Source organism: Peromyscus californicus, unplaced genomic scaffold, assembly GCF_007827085.1.
Source record: "Peromyscus californicus insignis strain IS unplaced genomic scaffold, ASM782708v3 Scaffold_14__1_contigs__length_90479793_seg_2, whole genome shotgun sequence".
NCBI classification, from domain to species: Eukaryota; Metazoa; Chordata; class Mammalia; order Rodentia; family Cricetidae; genus Peromyscus; species Peromyscus californicus.
The window spans coordinates 77,273,556-77,293,749 of record NW_026294436.1 but is presented as its reverse complement, the minus strand read 5'-3'; the positions used below and the strand labels follow the sequence as shown (position 1 = coordinate 77,293,749).

Genomic DNA, 20,194 nt, shown 5'->3' with positions numbered 1-20,194 from the left:
GTTTCCGGCTGTGGGTGGTTCCAGATTACGGAAGGGTGGGAAATAGATTATAGATCATCACAGGTCTGAATACGGCTTGATCTCACACCAGCGTAGCCTAATCAGTGAGCTCCAGGTTCAATGAAAAACCCTGTCTCAACATGTAAGTCGGGGAAGTGATTGAAGACGGCACCGTACATTGACCTCTGACCTCCACAGGTACACACACACACACACACACACACACACACACACACGAACAATGATCAACACATGCCATGGATGTATCTGACTCTGGTCTGAACTGGTAGTCCAAGGAAATCTTCACAATACTGTCAGATTTATTCCCAGACTAGCAAGCTGGCTCAGTGGGTAAAGACACTTGTCACCAGACCTGATGACCTGAATGCAGCTTCTGAGATCCACATGGTGGAAGGTGAGAACTGACTTCTTCATGTTGTCCTCTGACCTCCATTCCTGCCCCATGGAGCATCACTGCCTCCCATAAATATATACAAAAATAAATAAATAAAAAGTAAACAAACAGTAAAGTATCAACGTCACTTTAAAAGAAAAATAAACTTATTCTCACTCTCTGAGTAAGGAAAATGAGGCTCGGAGAGGCAGGGCTGCGTGCTCGGTCACAGTGCTGTCCCCAGGCAAAGCAGGACCCAGGCCTGCCTCTCATGTGCTAAGGCCCGGGCTGTCTATAGCAGCCTTGTTCTCATAAACCAAATGCCACAAAGATACATGTTAAAATCAGATTTCAAAAACAAAACAAAAAGGCAGCCCCGTGATGAGGAAGATAGAGAAGAGGACAGTAAAAAGAGAGGGAGGGGTTTACGGATCTGACTGTGTAACCCTGACCTCCTGCTGCAGCTCCTTGCTACACACTGAGAATACACCTTGGAAAGAGGCAACTGGGTCTCTTCCCTTTTCAGAGCTTACAGAGAAGGGGGTCGGGTGGAGACAGGCTCTGGACTAATAGCTACACAAACAGAACACAGTTCAAAAGCACACTGGTGTCTGGATGTGACTCGGGCTGGTTCTTACCTCCTTCCTGTGGCTCCCATCTCAGGCTGAATCGCTCTGGGCAGAGGGGCATCTAGAAGTTCTCCTGCCTAAGGTAAGCTGCAGACATCTTTGAATCTAGATCAGCCCGAGTCACATCCAGACACCAGTGTGCTTTTGAACTGTGTTCTGTTTGTAGCCCACATCCAACTGTGCAGACCCTTCTTTAAGATGCTCTTCAGAAGACACATGGCCCATGAGTTAATGCCTTACCAGCAATGACAGTAATTAACCTCTAAAGAGCACACTGCCATCTGCACGGTGGAGACCTGCTCATAAAGCCAGAGAAGGTAGTTTTTCCCCTGAGCTGGGAAATAGAACATATGTAGAATTCTGGCTTCACATTCACAAAGCCCTGGGTTCAATTCCCACCAACACACACACACACACACACACACACACACACACACACACACACACACAAAGGTCACAGATAATTTTTTGTCAATTTGACACAAGTCATCTGGGAAGAAACAGCCTCAGGTGTAGGCACACCTGTAGGGCATTTCTTAGTAATTGATGTGGGAGGGCCCAGCTCACAATGGGCAGTGCCGCTCCTGGGCTCGTGGTCCTGGGAGTTCTTTCTACTATAAGAAAGCAGGCTGAGCAAGCCAGTAAGCAGTCCTCCTCCATTGCCTCTGATCAGTTCCTACCTCCAGGTTCCTACCCTGCTTGAATTCCTGCCCTGGCTGCCTTGGATGATGAACTGTGATGTGGAAGTGTACTGGTCATGGTGTTTCAGCAGTAGTAACCCTGGCTTAGACAGTCTACTTTGCTTTAGGTCATAATCTCTTAAAAGACAGGCCCTGAAAACATCTCTCCCTGGGCCCACTGCCGGGCACAGCTCTAGGAACTCAGGGCTCCTCCATACATATATGAGTGATGAGTTCATGAACAAAGCACAATCCACAGACAGCTCTCTCTGTAAACTTCAAAACCAAGTGCTGTTTAAAGATTTGGAGAGAATCTTGTCAGGCAAAATAAGAAGAACACACCACAGGAACCACTCCAACCATTCCCATACCGCCCCCTCAGTCAACGGCGCCAAGTCCAGGTTGTTACCAAGGACGCTGGCCAACTTCTCAAAGGGCCAGGTCCTCCCTAACTTGACTTCCTATACGTTGGGGTGAAACCAGAACCTGGAAAGAGGTGGAAGCAAGAGTAGGATGTTGGGGGCTTGAGTAGCCAGGACCAGAGCCCGGCCTCCAGGCTATGCCATAGCCACCTTCTGGACCCGCCTCCTGACTGGCTCCCGGCAGCCATGACTCAGCAACCCACAGGCTGGGGGCTGATGCGACAACCGAGCATGTTTGCCAGGCCTTCCTCCTAAGCGTTTGGGGGTCTGGAAATGTGGGGAGGGTGTTTCTCCTCTGTGGTTTTAATCATCAACCTGGCACCACCTAGAGTCACTGGAGGACGAGTCTCAGTGAGGGACTGTCTTCATCAGGTTGGGCCGTGGGCCTGTCTAGGGGGCAGTTGTCCTGTTTGCATTAATTGATGTAGGGAGACCTGGCCCACTGTCACTATTCCCTGGTTTGGGTTTCTGGACTACACAAGATTAGAGAGAGCTAGCCGAGCGAAGAATCAGGTGGGCAGCATGGGTGCATCTGCTTCTCTGCGCCTGTGGCTATGGATGTGGTGTGACCAGCTGTCTCGGGCTCCTGTGTCTGAGACTTCCCTGCAGTGATGGCCTGTGACCTGGAACCGTAAGCTGCACTAAACCCACGTTTGTCCGTGACGCCTTCTGTCCGGTGTCTCATCACTGCAACAGAAATTAAACCGTGACACCCTGCATTCCACCCCTGCCCATCGACCTTTCTTCGTAGAGGTGGCTGCAAAGTGGACAGAACCACTTCTGTTTCTGGTGGATTCGATGAATCTTCATGTCTGGAGTGTCAGGGAGGCTGGTAGGTTAATTCCATGAAGAGTTTCAGAGGAATTGCATCTACTGTGTTCTTATCCACAGTAGCAGCAGGCTCTGAGCTAGAGCTGAAAGATAAAGAAGGGAAAAGGCCAGAAGCGGTTCCCCCCATCACAAATGGGGCTCCCTGACAGTTTCGGAGTCACAAGGGGCAGACTGAGCCCTGACAGGGGTTTCACTGCTCACAGGCAGCCACCCCGAGCAAAGCACAAAGCCCAAAGCCTGGCAGAGGGTGAGGGACAGCGGCTCTTTTAAATCCCTGGGAAGTTGGCTAGGAAACAATTCTGTAGCTAAGAATGAAGCCCTGGGTTAATTCAGGAAAAGGATCATCAGAAGCTCTCCTGGGGGGAAGGCAGACAAGAAATGAGAGGTCAGAAGGAAGAAATGAATGTGCTTGGGCAAACAGGAAGAGTGCAAGTCAGCTTTCCAATGTTATGATAAAATACCTGAGCTAATTAACTTAAAAGAAAGAAAGGTTCTCTTGGCTTACAAGGTTTCCATCCATGGCTGTGGCGATGTACACCACCACTGGAAGGCAGAGCAGAAGTCTCACCTCCCAGCAGCTGCAGCATGAAAAAGCAGACAATATTTTCAAGGGAATGGTATCCCCCAGCCATCTAACTTCCTCCGCCAGGCCCCACCCCTGGAGATTCCACCACCTCCTCACTGGACCACAGGCCTTTGGGGGATAAACTGGATTTGACTGGTTTAGTGTGGTCATAACCTTGGTGGAAAGGAACACAAAGGCAGATCTAAGCTGCAATGAAGCCCTCATGGCCCCAAACAAAGGCAAACAATGATTCCAGAAGACCTGTTAGGCACTTGGACCTTTAAATGTCAGGCATCCAGAGGACAAAGAGGGTCCCTTTCCAAAACATCATACCTTATACTCTGCACAATGAAGGCTGGCCTCAGAACACAGGCACTTCTGCCTCTGGCTCGGGCCCTGAACTGTACTACTCAAGATGCATACATAGGTGGCCCAGAGGGGTGGGGGACCATGTGAAGAGACTGTCACCATGAGCAAAAGCAGCAGTGTGGGGAGGCACCGGGAGTGTCCAGGGCTAGATCTGAGCACTTGTTCAGCTCACCCTAGTGAGGCCTGAGCTTAGGGCCCTGGAGGCTCAAGAGAACAATGCAGATGTTGCAGAACTGCTGACCACGGCCTTTGTGCTCCTGGGAAATGTAGACAAAAATACCAGAGCCAGGGGTCCCCACCTCTGTGTTCACAAAGGCAATGGGAGGGGAGCAGCTCTGACTGGGGGCTGGAGGGGAACGTCTTCGTAGCTGCCACCCAGCGGCCCACAAGCATGCCACATGGCTGACAGCTGTAACCTTGGCATTGTTGTCTCTGCCTACCTGACTGGGGATCCAGCCTACAGCCAGGCAAGCCTCCACAATGCAGTGGCACCGAAGCTCCAGCCCTTGGAAGGGACATTGTCAAGAGCTGTCCATCTGCATGCTTCAGTACTCCTGGACTCCCTCCAATGCTGTCCTTGCTACCACGGCCCACACAAGCCTCTTTCTCCACTAAAACAAACGCAAACTCCTTGCTGTTTCACGTCCCACCTTGCTCTCCTCAGCCAAGCTCTAACTGTGGATCCCTTCTGTAATCTCTGGGCTCCTCTTCTGCTCTCGAAGGATCCAGCTCTTCAGCACATTCCACCCTCCCATACCAGCTGCAGCTTCCTGCTGGAGCCTCATTCCCATACACCAGCAGCTTGATCAGGTCTCAGGCAGTCCAGGTTCCTTCGCTGGATCCTTCAGCCTGCCCCCCTCCTCCTCTCCCCTCTCCATCCCCCCTTCTAGAGACTCTCACAGCAAACTCCCGCTGGTCCTTGATCCCCTAAGCCTCCCATCTTCCCTGAGGAATCCGTACAATCAGAATTACGTACTTACCCACCCTCTCTAGACTGCAGGTTTATCCTTTCATTTGAGCTCAGCATCCTGCAGCTCAATCTTTTGTAAAGTGAATGAATAAAATGTGTTTGCCAACCGCAGTCAGAATTGATCACCCCTGGAGAACTTGGCACCCAAGAACATGTCAGGCTCCTTCCAGAAGCCCAGTTCTACAAGAAGGCCTGACTTTACCTGATAACTCAGTCATACTCCTAGAGTCCCACCATGTACCCATCTACTCCAGCCACAGATGATGGGAATAGTATTTCATTACATTAGCAAATAGAAAAAAAAATGTTGTTTGTTCACTTCAGAGTAAAATAAAGGATCTAATTGCTACTAAGAGGTACAGACTATATCTATTGCACATAGTAGGTGTTCAATAAAAGTTAAGAGTGGGCAAGTGGAATGCAGTAACTAAGAGATCAGCATCCTGTTCGTCTTCTTGTTCAAACACAAGCAAAAGCCCAAGGAGCTTCCTACAGCAGTTCTGGACCAAAGTTACAGAGTAGATGTCAAATCCACCCTCGGAAGATGATGGAGGCAGCCTCTCCCATCTCCACAGGAGTGTGACAGAGAGGAAAGCTGATACACAGCAGCAGACACAGAGATGTCCCACTCCCTGCATTTACTTAACATTCCTGTCTCCTCCTTCAGGATAGAGCTGCCACCCTGCACATCACCTGGAGAAGAGCCGGCAAGGGGTGCTTTGGGAAGGACTGGGGTACCTCAGTGATTCTCTAGTTATGTACCAGGGAATGCACCTGCAAGCTCAGCCTGGGTCCTGAGGAGCCCTGTAATGTCAAGCCAAGCACTCTCACTAATATGCCAATTAAGGTCATTAAGCTACAAATGTGAGAATATTCAACCTGAGGATGTTTAAGTAAGGCGGTAACTGCTTTATAAAAGCCTGGGGGTGGGAGAGCAGCAGCAGAGTGTGTCCTGCAGTGTGGTGACATCATCACAAGCTTGCCCAGAGGGAAAAGAGCTCATTTCTCAAACCTCTTCTTCTGGTCCCACAAGCTCCCCACCAGTCTCCACTCCCTCAGGACCTCCAGCTTTAGTGAACAAGCAATGAGAAGAGACTTGGTGCACGTGGTAGAAGACATGGGGGGATTCTCATTGAGGCAAGAGCATTGATTTCAAGGGCTGATGGCATGAACAAGCAAATAGCCCTGTAGTTGATGATGGAGGGAGAAGGTTCTGGAGCTCTGATGCATGGAGGCTGGCTATCTTCTTGAACTTCATGGGCATCTGTGCCATTTTTGAAAGAGGGGCTGGAGCTAGACAAGTTCTAGACAGTTCTTATCAGGTAACACCCACATCTGCATTTGTAGTGAGAGGACAGAGAGGAAGAGGAAGAATGGCCACAGTGATCCCAGACGACTGTGTCAGTCACTCAGGACTCACCACTACCCAGACCCCCACCAAGGACTTCACAAACATGATGTCTGTGGCTCACGACTAGACTGCCGGGCAGACATCATCACTTACAATTTGCAGAGGTAGAAGCTGTTTATCAGAAGGGAGCTCCTAGCTTGGAAACCTCCCAAAGCCACCCAGAGAAGGGGTAGCAAAGGGGGCACAGGAAGAAGAGACCATATCTACAGCCCATTTTCATCAGGGTCTACCCACCTCACTTTCCCTCCCAGCTCCCCACAGAACATCGGCCCCTCTCAGAGACAGGAAAAAGAGCACCTGGGACCCTGGAAGGAATCTGGACCTAGGTTGGGCTCAGGACACAGAGTCAGTGAGTGTATGAAGTTGGAGCTTTGAATCCCTGCTCCTCCATCTCCTGGGGGATTTGAGGCAGGTGACCACTACCTTTCTATATCTTGGTTTTCTTATTTGTGACATGGCTGTAATGGCACAGTCCACCTCACAGGGCTGTGAAGAAGGAGTCAGTGTGAGTTAATGGTATCTGCTACCAAGTTACCAATGAACTCTTAACATCAACATTGCCATTGCCTTATTTGTCTAAACATAAAAGCCATACGTCTGGGTACCACTGAGCTTCAGTACATAGACAGAGGCACTGGCCATTAAGTATTCTCCATTATCTAAGCATGATTGGAATGGCCAGTGCAGATGCCTCCCAGCTGCATGAGCCCTGAGTCCTGTAAGCAGAACAGCCTCGGCCAGCACCGGCGGTTCACTCTGGTTAGAGAAGGACAAGCTCTTCTTTCATCTCAATGAAGCCAGGCCGAGATGGAACTGTTGTCACTACTCTTGTTCCCTGTAGGGCTCTCAAAGGGACAGCAGTGGGGCTCCAAGGGGAGGAAACTCTTATGAGGACCAGGGCATGGGCTCTCACCCTCTGCACAGGTTGTCATGGAAGGAAAGTCATGCATCTGAGCCACACACTGACACAGTCTTACCTGTGTGAAAGACACTTGCTTGCTCCAAGCAGTGTGTCAGCAGAGGGAACTTAACCATACTCCCTAAATCAAACCCACTCAGTCCAGGATAAGCCCTCAGCTCCCTCACATCAGCTGGCATCTGTACACTGACAGTCTCCCCTCACAGGGGTTCCAGGAACATGGGGAGCAACTGGCTGAAGAAGCAAGAAAGTGGGGGCCACGGTGGCAGGCTGCATGCCCAGAGAGGGAAGTCCTGGCTCTACCTATAGCTGGCTGGCTGTGAGTGCTGGGCCTCTGAACCTGGGCATCAGAAGCAGCTAGGCCTCCTTGGCTCACTGTCCTTGGCAAAGCAGGGTGGTCAGCAGCCATGCCTGACCACCAGAGCATCATGGCAGACAGGCACAGTGCCCAGGGGAGAGATGATAAGGTGCTATGTAGTCAAACACCATCTTGTAGCATGGCTGCTCGGGTTTAGCCAATACCCTGTGACTCTCAGGAGCTCTCACTGAAAAGAAGGGCATAATATCACTCCATAATCTTGGCGATCTTAGCTCTGGCTTTCAGAAACATCCCAGAAAAATGCAGAGGTCTTCAGAACTATTTCTTACAAGTTCTTTAGTACATGGAAATGATACACCCAGCAGGTAAACAAAAGAAGTGGTGCATACAGGTATTCCACCCACACATTCCCTTCAGTTCTCTCAAGGATGCTGGGAGCACATCTCCCCTCCTGGCAGCTTCTGAAGTGAGCCAGAGAGGAAGATGGGTGTCAGGGTAGCGGTGCCAGATGTGAGTGTGATTAAATGAGGCCACACCTGTGAGTGGCTGTGGGGCAGATAAGGCCATGCATGGTTGGAGGCCAGGGAGGTGAGCACCAGAGGATGGGTTCAAGCCCTAGACCCTGAAAGACAGCACCGAAAACGAAAGAAAAGAAAATGGACTTCTTTTTTCATTTATTTTGTTTTGTTTTTCTAGACAGGGTTTCCTCTGTGTAGCCCTGGCTATCCTAGAACTCACTCTGTAGACCAGGCTGGCCTCGAACTCACAGAGATGTGCCTGCCTCTGCCTCTCAAGTGCTGGGACTAAAGTTTTGCACCACTGCCACCCAGCAAAACTGGATGTCTTAAACATGTCCACTTCTATGTGCTGAAGGGTAAAAGGCAAAGGTAACCAGAATGGGAGCAAATGCCTGTGATCCTGCCTCACAGACAGTCCAAAATCATAAAGGTAAATTTCAAATTACAACTCAGCTAAACCCATGTAGGTAATGGTTACAGTGTATTTAATGAGAGATCCTGGGAACCACCCTGCTGAGAGTGGAACTGGGGGCGAATGGCCACTTCCCAGGATTACGCCTCTACCGAGTAAGTGAGTAACACTTCTCCTTAACTGCTAAGAGGTGAGGAAGGGCTCATTCTACTGGGATCATGGAGTTGAGTCCAAAAGCCAGTTCAAGAGAAGGTAGACACATAGCCTTCCACATGTAGATGTTGGCCAAGAGCAAGTCTTGCCTAGCAGCACTGCCATAGCGGACTGAGGTTCTGTGAGAAGGGAGAACACAGAGCCTTCCTGCCCTAACTCAAACAGAGTTTACGGAAAGAGACTGGGATGAAGAAAATCTTCAGCAAGAGACAGTCGAATACTGGCAACACAGTCCCAGTCCCTGAGTTTAGCAGGATGACACAGGATGCGTCCCCACATTGGAGCAAGCATCAAGCTCCTGCAAGTCACTGTGGGTGACATAGGACATCAGCACTTCAATGGCCAAAAAGATCCACCCACCATAAGAGGATCATGTGGCAGCCAAGAACCCACAGGAGGTGTTAGAGAAGACCTACAGAATTTGGCATTTAAAATGTTTTAAGAACTTAGACTTTTCTGGACAATGAGACACATCTGCTCCTGGCAGCACCAAATACATCAAGGAAGACGATGGGCATCGAAGACACTCTATATGGAGTTTATCTTCTTCTCGGCAAAAATAGCCACTTGGGCAAAAACTGTTCTTGCCTGGACTGCTTGACAAAATGTTGTATCGACTGGACATGCATGATCCATAGAAAGGTGACCACTAAACTTTGCAAGGCAAAATGATCCTTCAGGTTCCTGCTTTGCAGAGGAAACTGCCAGATATTCTACAGGACACAGAGAAAAGTGACTGAGAGACTCTAGACCTGTGGGCTGAAGATGGATGCCCCAACATTACAGAGGAACTTTGGGTGACTGTCCAGGCAGGCAGCCGTCTGTCATTCTAGATTTTTGGAAGTTGCTTCCACTGCATTTCCTGTTTACTTAGTTACTACTGTATCCTCAGAAGGATACAGTAGTAACTAAGTAAGATATGAAACCTTAGACTCACAAATATAGGATAGATAAGATATCTTCTTTAATTTTGCCAAATACAAATAGACTAGATATTATAACTATAATTCTTGCTTGATAATTGTTTTGTTATATGTAATTTTACTATGTTAAAGTTAAAACCTTCCTTTTAAAAAAAGGGGGGAGTGCTGGGGATATTTTTCTGTATGCTGTGAATGTGTGTTGCTCTGATTTGGTTGATAAATAAAACACTGATTGGCCAGTAGTAAGTATAGTATAAGCGGGATAAGTAGACAGGAGAATTCTGGGAACAGGAAGGCTAAGTCAGGAGTCGTCAGCCAGACACAGAGGAAGCAAGTCGTGAAGGCAGAACTGAAAAAAGGTACCAAGCCACATGGCTAAACATAAAAAAAGAATTATGGGTTAGTTTAAATGTAAGAGCTAGCAAGTGGTAGGCCTGAGCTAATGGTCAAGCAGTTTTAATTAACATAAGCCTCTGTGTGTTTACTTGGGTCCAAGTGGCTGCAGGGCCACAGGAGCCGGGCAGGACCAGGAAAACTTCAGCTACAGCCAGGCATGGAAAGAAAGCACATGAGCTGTTGGAGGAACAGCCATGGATGGAAAGGGGATGGGACCAGGTGAGCGAGGAGGCAGCTCTGGGTTGTGAAGATGGCTCCATCAGTAAAGTGCTTACCACATAAACACCTGGACCTGAGTTCAGACCGCCAGTACTCACAGAAAAGCCAGAGGCATGGCAGTGCCCGCCTGCAACCCCAGTTCTAGGGCGGCAGACAGGCCAGTCAATCTAACCAACTGGTGAGCACTAAACTCAGTGAGAGACCCTGTCTCCCCAGAAAACAACAACAACCACCTGGAGAAGTGGTCAAGGGGAGCACCTGATGACCTGACGTCAAGCTCTGATCTCACACTTGTGCACACATGCATGCTCCTTGCCCCCACACCCTCGGGGGCCTACTTATAATTATGCATGGCTCCTCATACCACTCCCACAAAAAGCAATAGACAGCACTGGGGACCCTGGATTAACAACAACAAAAACAAAATCACTAACATGCCTCAGACAGCAAGCCTTGTCCTGTTATTTGCACCGACTTGAATGAACTAGAGATCACTGTGTTGAGTGAAATAAGCCTTGCACTGGAAAAATCAACACCACATAATCTCACACATATTTGGAAGCTAAAAGAGTTTCTCTCCCAGAAATAGATCTGTGGTTCCAGAAGCCAAGGGGAGAGGGACAAGGGGAAACAGAGAGAGGCTGAGCAATGGATATGAAAATACAGATGGAAGCCAGCAGCTCTGAGCCCTATGGCACAGATGACAATGGCAGACTATATATATATACAAAAGTGAAAGAATTATGAAGGCTTTCCCCTGGAAGATGTGAATGTTTGAGGAGATGGATATGTTTCTCTTTATTTAAGCACTGAACACTGTGCTGGGGATATGGCTCAGTGGTAGAGCTCTGGGGATATGGCTCAGTGGTAGAGCACTTGCCCAGCATGTGAAAGGCCCTGAGTTCACTCCCTAGTACTGCAAATAAATAAATACATATATACATACATAATGGATATTACACAGAAATTCATGAACATATGTACAACTTTTATGTTTTTGTAAACTGGTTGATTTTTTTTTTTAAATTAAAACTGAGCTAGGGAGATGGCTCTCTGGTTAAAGTGTTTGCCATGCAAAAGTGAGGACCAGGATTCATCCCCAGAACCCACAGAAATGCTGGATGGGTATGGTAGCCATCCTGTAATTCCAGTGTCAGAAGGCAAAGACAGAGGATCCCCAGAGAAAGCTGGCTAGTAAGACTAGCCGTTAGTGAACTCTAGGTTTGAGTGAGAGATCCTGCCTCAGTGAATATGCTGGCAGAACAGTTGAAAAGGATTCGCAACATCAACCTTGAATCTCCACATGCATGTGCACCACACACACATGCCCCCTACACTTGCATACACACATATGCACCTGAAAAAAATTTTAATTAAAACCTTAAATGAGGTGAATTCTAACAATCTTGCTACATATGACATAAAGGAAAAGTAGAGTTCTGTGCTGGTTACTACGTCCTTGCTCATGTCTGCGTTCCTAGATGAAATAGTGATTTGCACATTAATTAAGGGGAATCCTGGGAACATGGTTGATGGGACAACTTTCAGAATGAGTCTGGAGCTCAGGGAGTGCCCACATCACAGGAGAGCTGGTTCATTTTCACTAGAAGACAATGGCTGCCCATCTGTCTTCATACCATGTCTAAGCGCTCATGGGAAGGGTTTGATCTGTGAGGGGGTTGAGGGCAGAAGAGGAAGCAAAGATGAAAGGCTGAAATGACAGAGCCGTGTTCACAAAGCCCTGTGCTCTGAAATCTGCCTCCCTCCCACTTGTTAAACTGCCAAGGCCTCCTGTGGCTGCCTGTGATCACAGCTAAGTGTAATTAAACACCTGAGCTTCCCAGGAGGGACTGACTCCAAAGCCAGCCAGGAAGAACCCTTGGCTTCCATCTGTCCCTGCCTCTGTCCCAAGGGGCCATCTTTGTCCAACAGCCTCGTCACTGTGCCCTGCAGGGCTGTCCGGTTTGTGTGGACTCCGTCAAGTGTGCTTTAGTTTCTCCAGTGGGTAATTCCACTTCACCCACAGGAAATCTGGGCTCTTCAAGCCAGAGGTATGGCCTGCCATCATGCCTGTTCTAAGCAGAAGGAGGCATTCCCTTCCCCTGCTCTGGCTCTGCCCTGTATTCAAGCTCAGCAGAGAAACTCTCCCCTTCCTCTCCTATAGCACAAATACAGGGTCAGCCAAGGTTTGCCCTGCTCTGCAGAGCTCAGGGTGACTCCACACATGCCTGCCTTCCTCCAAAGCCTGTTGTCCTTCAACGTGGGCTCCTCTCCAGCACCTGTTCCTTGCCAAGCTTTCTTGAGGCAGTGGTAGGTTTTGTCACCACACAGCTATAATTCAGAGCCAGGCCTCTAGCTGATGAGAGCTAAAACCATTTCCTCTCACATGTGCATGAAGGACCACAGTGAAGTAAAGTGAGAAAGGAAAAGGTTCTGAGAGAATGCAGCGTCAGGTCAGCTGAGGATTCATGGAGCTTGGCCCTCCGAGTGCCTGTCTGAAAGCATCCTCACCAGAAGATTCTCCTGTATGGAGTCTCACACACAAACCTTCATTAAACACTTCTCACACAAACGACGGGCAATGCCTCTTCCCACCACCATCTTTTCTGTCATGCCTCCTCCCAGCCTGTAAGCCCGTAACCAACACCTGCCAAAATCCCTGGTAGAAATGTCATCGGATTCAAATCCACAAAGGCACAGTAAAGATCAGTCTCTCCACTGACATGAGGCCATCTATGGCTCCCGACCGGATGCCAGGCAGAAACGAAGGTTCTAGAAGGAATGGCCTTGCCCTTCACCACTGCCGTTCTGTTTGCAGCATTCCCAGACGAAGATGCAGCTCGGGAACACAGCAGTGTCATCCCATCAAGCAGCAGAGCTGAGCTAGGATCCATTTCCACGCTTGTCTGATTTGGGCTTTTCAAATCTCTGTGACTTCAGGAACATCAAGGTGACTTCTGACCCATCACCAGCTACACAGCAGCTTGGCTGGCTCTGTGGGTCCTCTAAAGTGGGCTGTCCCAGAGAAGTGGGCGATCTCTGAATAAACTGACTGACAGATGGGCTGTGGAATCTTTGGTCTGAGAGACTGAGTGATACAACCCACACGGACTGCAGGAATCCCTCAGGTCAAAGGCCCAGTGTGCAGCCCAGACACCTAAGCGGAAGAAGGACAGAAGTCTGGCTGCTCAAAACACGCAGCATACTGGCCTTATGGCAAGGTGCTGCAGTCCCCAGCTCTTGGCACATAGAAGACTCAGAGCCAGGACAGGCAGGGAAGGGCAGGCACTCATCTTGGACCACCAGTGCTTTCTCCTTACTCCCTGGAGGAAAGCAGGGAATGGGTGACGGCTGAATTCTCTGAAGCCACCTTGTTCTTGTTGGGAACCGGGGCAGTAGCTTAGACTTGTGGAAAGATGATGACTCATACATCTTCAGAAACCTTCCCTACTAGACGCTCGTTTTAAAGAAAGGAAAATTCTCTTTTCTTCAGTATGGCTTCTCTTTAGTTGCCTGATTGTGTCAGTCTATCAGTTTCAAACAATGATAAACAATCGATAGAAGCAGCTGGAGGTAGGAAATGACATTTATCAATTCCTCTGCTGTGAGTGGAAAGTGAGCTGTTCCCACCCTTGACCTATCACCCCCATCTCCCTGTGCTTTGACACAATCCACGAAGGTACCAGCGCATGATCCACCAGCATCATTTGTGGTGAACAGAACCAATGGTTGTCATGGCAATTAGAGACAGTGAGAACAACACTGCACAGGATTGGTGAGCCCAGCCCCCCTTGCTAGCTGCAGGACCTGTGGCAAGCGACACCACTGACTCCCTAGACAGAAAGAGAGGCAGTACTACCTTCCCCACAGAGTGCTATGAACTTCAAAGGAGACAGGCACAGAAGCACAGTAGAAACAAAATGTTGAATTCTAACAATATTACCACTTCCATCTCAGTAGAAATTACATTTTAAAAAAATAAAGGAATTTTGCAAATAATGTGCCCATCTGTAAGGCCAGAGACAATTCCTCCATTCACTTGCATCGCCATCCAAGCTTCCTAACATCTAGGGATTGTTTTGTCGTAAATTTTTCTTCTGGGTGCAGTGTGGCAATCAGATAATTTTCATTATAATTATAAGTCAAAATTAGAGAACTATCTTGCAGGAAGGCATCTCTGTGCCATCTCTCCACTGCCCTCCACAGCTCCTCGGCTCTTAATTCTACATGCCCTCCACATACACAACAGAAAGGATGTTTTCCCTTGCTGTATCCCAAAATAATCTGCAAGGGAAGCAGCAACACAAAGAGAAAGACTTTGTTGTCAGGCGAAACTGGGATCAAAATCCAGCTCAGCGACCTCTGAAGCCATGCCCTGGGGCAAGCTATTCTGTGTCTGTCGAAGAGGGAGGCATGAGACCTGTTTTAAGGGCTGTGGGGCTTCGAATGCCTTACTCAGGATGTTTTGGGGGCTCAGAGTTCTAGTTCCTTCTTTCAGGAGCTCCTCTGTCTTGCCCAGTCAGGATGCTGCCAGTCAGGCATGGGCAGTGACTGTGGGAGGCCTCTCTACCAACAGCTTCCCCTAACTTGCTCTGTGGTCAGGCCAACTTGCTTCTTGAAGGTCTGTTTGTATCTAGAAAACTCACATCCAGATGTGCTCGCACACTGCCCATTACACACTGCATGCAAGGCAAGTTCAAATTCTCTTACAGAAGACCACACCCCCAGGACTAATGAGGTTGAGAACATCATCACTGGTTGAGTTCCATAAATGAGCTACAAGGGGGGGGATGGGGAGCAGGGAGAGAGGGACCTCGGTGCTGGATGCCAAGCATCAGTCAGTTCTTCTGGCAGGCAGACCTGGCTGGTTCTAAGTGACATTCTTTCCTACACTCCAGCAGCACATGTCCAGGCATAGAAGAGAAGAGGGACCACAGAGAGACCCACAGGGCCAGCCCTCGAGAGTCTCCTTGGACCTGAACAAAAGCCACAGTGGGAAAGATAACGAGATCGTTAAATGCACGTTCAGAGAAAGGTCCAGGATGCAAAAAACAACGCCCCCCCCCCACCCCCTGCAAATGGCCCATGACCCTAAAGGGCACAATCAATGTGACTGGGGACAGGGTTGGAGAAAGTGGAGCTTGTTTTCTGTAAGAGAGGAATAAGGAAAGAGAGGGGCAGGTGGTAGTTCCAGGCTGGGCCACAGGTGGAGATAAGCACGGCCGTGGGCGGTGGGTGGGGGTAAATCAAGTTCCAGAGAAAAAGCAGAGCATTCCCTGGCTAGAAAAGACATCTAAGAATAAGTGATAAATGAGTGCTTATTTCTCCCAGAGAATTCTGAACACTGCCCCACTTCCCAAAATAAACATAAACCAAAAATGAAATAAAATAGCATTCCCGTGCTCCTCAGACAGAACAGCAATTATTGTTTTATTTTTTCTAAGAACAGGAAACACAAAATTAACTGGGAAGAGCAAGAGGCAGCCACAGTTAACGGCACTGAAAGTCTTGGCCTCTGGACAGAAAACTCTTACCTTCTTCACAGGCTGTCACATCTCATCATGGCATGTCCTTCCCATGTCCATCAGCAGGGCAGAGCCAAGGGCAGCCCCTCTGCTCTCACCAAAACTAAACTGTACAACCCAGACCACAGAGCAGACCTCACACTTCTCCCTGGTAAAACACCACTACATTTTGTTTTTCTCTTTTCCCCTCAACCAGAGACACAGGATAGGCTAAGATTTCATTTCTCAGACTCTCTTGCAGCGACATGTGTCTAGGTCATCAAATCCCAGCCAATGAGATATGAGAAGAAAGAATACAGATGACTTCCTAGTCTTGTTCTCAAAAGAGAGGTGTGCTGCTGACCTCTCCCATCCCTTCCTTCCTATATTCTGGGAAAAGACAGTGATGAAGCTAGAATAGCCACATGGGATCCCAACACAGAAGTGGCTCATGAACATGGTGAAGAAGCTGGTCTCTGGTGTCTGTAAGGCAGCCAGGCAAAGCCTAAACTTTAAAGAAACATGTTTTGGGTCTCTGCCCAATAGAAGATTCTGTATCCCATAATTAATAACTTCCTCAGTAGCACTGAACATCCCTTCCCAAAGTTTAAGGCCTTAACCGTTCAGAAGAAACAAGTCAATATTTATTGAGAGTCTGTAGTCTATTAAAATCATCTAAGAGTATCTTCACTCTCCCACCCACCCCTAAGTTCTTACTGAGAGTTGTGACCATATCATTTTAGAAATACCAGAAGGCGACAGAAGCAGCCCGCTCAGAGTGGGCCCAGTGTTGTGTGGGAGTGCCAAGCCTTAGGGAGCATTCAAAAGCATTCATCTGGAAGGCTCAGGTCCAGCTGGAGAGTGAGAGGAGGGGCTGTGCAGGACTCGGGTGTTCACACGAGTCTCTGAGCACTGGTGCCCAGCCTGGGTTTGAAGGCATTGAGCTGGGGGTAGACTGGGAAGAAAGATGTGAGTCACAGACACAGGGAGCTGCACAGGGCTGGGGTGCTGTCTAGAGTCCCTGCCATCACCAGAGAGGGAGGGTGAGTGCCACTTACTTAAAGTGACAGAGTGACAGTGGTGACATTATGAGGAGAAACAGAAAAGTGTAAGGACATATTTAGAAAACGGCAGCTGTCTCTTCGTCATCACAGTCCTCCTGGAGAGCCATTGAGGCACGGTCAGGCCCCCACCTGAGGCTGAGACAAATCACTGTTTCCATACTCATTTTCTTTCCTTGGGAATCCCTCAAATGCCAGGGGATGGATCAGCCACAGTAGGTACTCCAACTTCAGGACCTTGTCACTGGCTTGTTTGAACAGGGAGGCCAGGGCAAGGGCTGGCTACAACTTCTATCTAAAGTCCGTTGAGGACAGTCTCGGTTTTCACGTCCTCCTAATGGGGTAGTCTATTAGAATGGAGAAAAGTAGGCTAGCTTGCAAATGCTTCATTTTCCTGTTTCCTGGAATTCTCTGGAGAATAAGCACACAGTAATGAGACATTCAGAGCAGACAGAAGAAGCAACAGAAATCACACATTACCTATAGCACAGTTAACACGGCCCCAGAAGAGCCAAGAAATGCCATCCCCATGGCACAAAAAATTCAGTAGACAGGGGAAAAATTGAGTCCCATTCCTCACTTTTGGGATTGCTAGGTAGCCTTGGAGGGAGACAGCACAGAGGTCTCAGGATATGCTCAGGCTCTCACTGTCACATATCTCAATCCTGGTGTAAGTCTGACCTCAGGAGTGGTTCAGAAGGGCCATAAGTGTGCACATATGTATATGTGCACAGAGAAAACAGAAGGGAGAAGCCTCACACTGGCAGCCATCCTGAAGGAAGGCTGTTCTGAATGCAGGTTCACAAGGCTGATTACCAACCATTATACATGATCGACACAGGAATTTGTCAGGCATATGTCACCACTGTAACCCTAAGTGACAGATTGCTGAAAAATGGCTGCTTCCCTAAACACCTGGTCCTGAGTCTGGAGCATAACTGTGTTCTTGAATTAAACAATAAACAAGCATAGAGTTTCCACAACAGGCATGGGTAGGTTGCTCAAGTTCACAGAAGGAATTTTCCACATGTCAGTGAGTGAGCATGGGGAATCTGTGCAGGCTGCCCACACCAAGCATGTGACTCCATCACAATCACAGGTGAGGGGTCCATTGAACCCTCTCCCTCCTGCCCACCAGCCCCACATTCTTGAGAAGGTGAGATAACAGGCAGAGTAAGCCATGGAGCACGTGGGTGTGCTCAGCATAGTGTCTGGCAGTCACAAGAGCTCTGCAAACAGTTCATCAGGAGCTCTTAGCCCAACAGTCCTCACGCTTCACCACACAGAGGAAACGGCCTGAGTATCATTCTTCTATTATCATAAAGAATGGAAACGTTGCCTGGCTCTGAGAAGGTGGGAACACAAAAGAGGTGGAAAAGACTGGGGTTCCCCTTAGGTACTAGGAAACAAGACTCTCATGGGAGAATAGTTTGGGAAAGGAAAGAGTATGTTTGTCTTCATTGTATGCTCCTAGGGCTTTTTTCTTTCTTCTCTGGGCGAGAAACTTCAAGGAAGCCCTGAAAGCCTTCTGAGACCATGAAATGGACCCTTTTCTGATTGACCACTCTTAGCAAATTCTCAGTAATGGCTATAATGGGCCGTTCATCTCCCCTGAAGGGAAGGAAGTCAGGCCCTATGCACAGCATATCACTTTGATTATTCGGTACCCCAAGACTCATACAAATTCTGGAAGCCAGCTGGAAAGCATCTCAGTGGTGGGGTACATGCCTGGCATGTGAAGATGTCAACTTTGATCCCCAGCACTGGAGTTTCGTTTTGTTTGTAAGTTGCAAGTCCTGACTAGAAACCAGCGCAGTTAAGGCTGAAACCCTGCTAGAAGAGAAAAAGTCTTAAATCTTTGCCTGAGACATGAGAAAGCACCCCAAGTTCTAATTAAACTGAAGCAATTAGCCACCCACGGATCCTTCACTCAGCTTCCCATGGCCAGGCAATCATCTCTATTAAAACCCATTTTAAAATAAGGAGCAAGCGCAACAGCGACCCCAGCACCCAGTTCTCAGAATCAATTACCCCTTAGACACATCCTGTAAAGACTCTCAGGAATCTGCTTGCGTCGGGCTCGAGGAGGGCACTACAAGAAGCCAGTGGTGATCAAGGGACAGGACAATGTGGGGCGACAAAGTCTACCCCAGATCTGGATCTCTCAACAAGTAGGCAAAGAGTGTCAATAATTCACTCATCAATGCCACCTTGAAGGACCGTATCCAAGAAGAGGAAGGCCTGCCTGTGGGCTCGGGAGGTTGAGTTCTCTGTATGGTCAGACCACTGCCAATGGAAGCTTCTCCAGTGTTGCCTGTCCCATGTGGTTTGTCACTGAAGCACCAACACAGTACAGTGGACACCATGGCAGTGGGAGCACAAACCACTCAGGTTCACTGATGTCTCCAGCCAGGCAGGTTCCCATCCCACTAGGACTTCCCGGAATAAAGGAAGGTCAATATTGTTAGCCAAAGGCACTTTCTAGACTCTTCTACAGCAAAATCCACACACTTGTCAGTGGTAAAATGACTCAGATTTAAGCACTTGCCTCAAGAACTAGGGGGATATTCAATGCAAGAACAGTATCCCATTAAACTATTTCTGTGTGTGTGTGTGTGTGTGTGTGTGTGTGTGTGTGTGTGTGTGTTTGTGTGTGTGATGTTATGCGTTGAGCATGGAGATTTCTCCACCAAGAGACAGACAGGAAAATACTGATCTTACTTGGAAATGATTATGACTCTATAATCCCAGCACTCAGGTAGGCTGAGGCAAGAGGATTGGCAGGAGTTTGAGCTAGCCTAGGCTATACAGTGAGTTCCAAGTCATCCATCCTGGGCTACATTGCAAGACCTGGTCTTCAAAAAAATAAAAGAAAACAGGGTGAGGAGGGAAGGAAGGAAGAGCATGGAAGGAAGGAGGCGATGACTCAGACTAGCTCTAGAGAAATAAAATTCCCCCTAGGGAGCACTTCAGAGGAGAGTAATTGTTCCAGAAGATTTCATTCAACCCCGAGCTTCAGCAGCCTTGTCACTCTAACATAACCAATGTGAAGACGACCGAGGCACCCTAAGCTCTTCTCTCATTGTTTTTTTTCTCATGCCAGGTTGGACTGTGTAGATCTGACCTACGTTTAAACTGACACATGGCACAAGACACACGTTAGATGCATACTGAGTGTTCGCTAAAGTATTCTCATCAAGAAAATAACAGGGAAAGCAAGGCAGCTGTGTGAGAAGATGGTGGTCGGTTTGACTCTGCTGTGACCATTTCACTGTGTAACTGAAACACCACACTGATTGCTTTAAGACTAAAGCGGACATAGGAAGACCTGCCATGGCTCTGTGTTCTTAGCAAACTGTATGTAAAACAGTCTTTCTAAACTTAGTAAAACACAAGGATCCAGATGACCACATACATATAGGAAGCAGACTAGTGAGGC

At 48.4% G+C, this 20,194-nt stretch overlaps 1 protein-coding gene across 2 annotated transcripts in view; it reads right to left on the bottom strand.

The window, feature by feature from the left end:
• Kcnh1 (potassium voltage-gated channel subfamily H member 1) overlaps positions 1-20,194 on the bottom strand; it is a 322,774-nt gene that overhangs the window by 159,313 nt on the left and 143,267 nt on the right. The gene's annotated exons all lie outside the window — the stretch shown is intronic.